The 3,893-nt window shown below is 34.1% G+C and overlaps 1 long non-coding RNA gene across 1 annotated transcript; it reads right to left on the reverse strand.

Annotated features, from left to right (window-relative positions):
- Window positions 1-1,485: 1,485 nt before the first annotated feature.
- On the reverse strand, window positions 1,486-3,628 carry LOC107958558 (uncharacterized). The gene is made up of 2 exons (XR_001700646.2): window positions 2,725-3,628; window positions 1,486-2,598 (listed from the first exon to the last, which is right to left on the reverse strand). It is a non-coding gene; the product is annotated as an uncharacterized lncRNA (long non-coding RNA).
- Window positions 3,629-3,893: the final 265 nt, after the last annotated feature.

Consider the following 3,893-nt stretch of genomic DNA (forward strand, 5'->3'; position numbering starts at 1 on the left):
ATTTGAGAATTCTTAAGGAATTCTATTTGTTTGTAATATTTTGGAGATAGTAAAGTTATCATCTGGTGTTAGTGCCCGAGGACGTAGGTATAATTTACTGAACCTCGTTAAAACTCTTATGTTCTTTTTTGTCCTATTTTTCTTTCAATATTTGAGGGTATAATAGTAGTATTTAATTGTGCTATTAAATTACGTTAGAAGGAATATTCTGACTAAGGAAAGACTTGGTATTTAAGAGATCCTTGTGATCCACCTCTCTTCCCTGGGAATTGAACTTTGTGTGATTTTTTAGTACAATAATTTACACGCTTCCAACCCTATTGGAACAACAAAACTATCATACACGTGTACTAAAACATGTTACAGTAGACAAGGGGAAAATTGGGTTGTAATTTGATTAGATAAATTGTTGTATTTCAGAGTCAACAATGTTTGCTGAAAGGGGAAAATATTAAGTCATTTTGGACTGGAGTATTACTAAGCTTACAGTTTGTGAACCAACATATAAGGCGGTGAGAAATAAGAGAAGATATCAAATAGAGTAACAAGTATGATAAAAACCACAATATCATAAGCTAATGCTTTAGGCTAAGCTTGAAAATATTCCAGTCTTATAACTGGCTTCTTGTTTTAGCAGATATATCCTGTTACTGCATATGTGTACTAGCTGCAGCCATTGTACGATATCAATGCATCCTTGTCTTTCTTTTGGAGAACCAGAGAAAAATTAAAATGGGGCCACCATTAACTAATGATAAGATGAGACTTCAATTTTCTAATCCATGAGCATCTGTAATTCTGATGATTATTAAGATTAAAGCAGATGGTAAGGGTAATGTTTCATATGAGTACTAGTCAAAGTTGATAAACAAGAATTTCAGAATAATTTCTCTCAAACAAGCATTTGCAATGCTTTTAAGGAAGAATATACGATATTTACCAGCTAACTATTATAAAAGTCAGAAATAAGCATGATTTCAAGTTTATTAGGTTTAAAATTATTCAGTGAGTTTTGTAAAAAGCATTCTAAGCAAATATGAAGGAACTAACGATTGAAGTTTGTGGGAGAAATATTCTTTCACAACTAATCAAGTATAATATCCCAAATGTCAAACTGAAAAGATAGCACAAAGTATATTTTATAAGCTAGCTTGTTAATCAACTTCTGAACATGAAATATAAGAACATTTAAGTTGTTGATTTGACTGTCATAAATGAATAAACAGAAGTCGATAAGAAACCGTGTAAGTATATAATGTTCAAATAACTGCCATAAAGATAGGAGAGACTGATATAATCCAAGGTATAATGATGAGTGGATGACTACACACACTCACGGGAGAGAACTAAACGGATCAAAATAAAGATCGGAGAAGAAAACAAAGCTAAAGGCCCAAGTTCCAATGCCCACTCATTACAAATTTCCATATGTAGTACTTGCTACACAGAAAACCCTGAAATATTTTTTTCTTCTAAGAAACTCACTCTAAGAACTTGTTTAACATATAATATATATAAATTCTAAATGCTTTTCGAACCAAAGTAAAATTAAGAGCTTCATAAGACCTATAAGCCAAATCTAGAGAAGAATCCCATTTCTAACAGATGGAAACATTGAAATTACAACATGCAAAAGGAAAGTTGATTCCACTACGCATGCTAACGACGTAGTACTGTTACTTTCTTCGCTTAACGCTTTATTTCTCTTTAAAGTAGAACAGACTGTAAAAAAAGGATTTCCCAGAATTAGTAACTTATAATAAGGTTATATGGTATATATTTGTTAGAGTTGATAATTAGTGGGCCAAACTTTTCGTGTCAGTTTTGGCTTAGAATTAATGCAGCAGTAAGGAACTAAGCTGAGAGAAACTATGGGCATATACCTTTAACATATACATATATATGATTACCAAAGCTTGGAAAGTGATAGAGGCACACGGATATCCATAATTTTATACACACTGAATTATCTCTTTCATGACTGAAGAAGCAAATTTAGAGACTTTTATGAAGCAAGTTAGTGTGTTACGTGTTTTATTGAAAGGGATGACGTATAGGTGGGGCTGGATAGTCTGAGAGAGAAAGAGAGAACATGTTTCAGGGTCCAAGTTGCAAAGATGCGCCTCTCGTGGATGGTCCACCAACAAAGGGAGATGGCTGATCAATGCAAAAGCCCATCAAACTCAAAACAATGGCAATGGCAATGGCAATGTGACATGTTCCCACCATCATCTCTCCTCCACATATGAAGTTCCGGACAGCAGTTCCATTTTTCAACGATCTACTGATTCTACAGTTATAATCCATTTGGAAGAATGTCCACAATGTTTTGTTTTTATAAAGTATGTAATCAAATTTCTTTTGAATCTTTTTCCCTAGTGAAGACAAAGGTGGTGGGAAGAACCAAAATTTTTGCAGTAAGCTATTTAGCTGATATCATCAAATCCCATAAACAAACAAATCTAGTATTACCTCATTTCTCTAACCCTTCTTTCCACAGTTTCTGCTTGAACCACTCCTGGAGCCGACCATTCCCTAGTTTGTTTAGCTTTCATCGAAGCTCATTAGACCAGAAAGATTGTTCCTTTGCCTGTATATCTGCAAATAACTTGAGTATGAGATAATCAAAATCAAAGATCTGCAGAGTATAGGAATGGATCTAATTTCTTCTAATAGAAGATAAAACAAGAGAGGAAAAGAAATGGATCAATGATAAAAGTTCACCTTTTTGACATATTCTCTTAAAGAGCTTCTTATTTCAAGGCTCCCATCTTTTTGAGTTGCAGGGCAAAGTCTGTTCTCCATGAAAAGGTACCCATTTCCACTGTAGCAGTTTATTTGGCTCAGAAGAATAATCATAGATCTACAAGTCAAAGTCCTTTAGAAACACCCTAGTATTCACTATTCGTTAGGCTTAACATACCCCGCAAAGCGAAAAAAATAAAAAGAAAAAGGCCGTGTAATAAAAGCATCAAATCCATTTAATGGAGAAACCCTTCATTAGTACTTAAAGATTAGCCCGTGAAATCAAGACTGGTATAAAAAGAAAAATACTAAACCCACCTGACAACAACAGAAAACAATAGAAGATGGGGGAAGTTGCAAAGAAAGAATCAACTTCTTTTTGTTGACAAGTGCAAAACTGTACATTTGCAACTGAGATATCTCGAAAGACTCGTATATTTTTTTTTTCTTGTTTTGAATAGTCGTTTATTGCCGATGCAGCATCATCAAGATTCTCACTTTCAAAGATGTTTGGCAATAAAATTTAGGACAGGGAGGGAAGAAAGGAGAAAGAGGAAAAAGAGTTAGTATTATTATCATCGCCACCGTGCAGTTGCATGTGAATCTTGATGATGCTACTCCCGCAAACAACGACTGTTAATCCATCCATCTATCCATCTATCTATCAATCTCTCCCATATCCATGCACAAATATATAGAAAGAGAGACCGCTTTTGCTAAAACTCGATATCTATCTATCTATATATACACATGAGCTTTATATAAAAGGAGACGAGACGGGAGAAAGATCAAGGAGAGTTGAGACGTCGAGTTTGACCCAAAGGACCCAAGAACATCGAAATTTTAGGATGAAAAAAAAAGAGAGAAGAAAATTAAAGAAAAAAACTTAATGTCCATTAGTTATTCTTTTATTATATTTTTGTATAGCATCAAAGGAGGAGGGGGCACGAGGGCCAGCTGATGTGGACTGTTACCACTGGTTGAAAAATAAAGTGATTACGTGGGAGCTACCCAAGAAGAATCTAACAAGTTGAAGCCTTGAAGTAAAGTTGGATATCTTCTTATTATTTCAACTCAAATATGTTTGATTTTTCTAAAAAAATGTATTAGTTAATTTTACCACATTTGGATTTGTTCATCTCCACCAC

This window comes from Gossypium hirsutum, chromosome A05 (assembly GCF_007990345.1).
Source record: "Gossypium hirsutum isolate 1008001.06 chromosome A05, Gossypium_hirsutum_v2.1, whole genome shotgun sequence".
Lineage (NCBI taxonomy): Eukaryota > Viridiplantae > Streptophyta > Magnoliopsida > Malvales > Malvaceae > Gossypium > Gossypium hirsutum.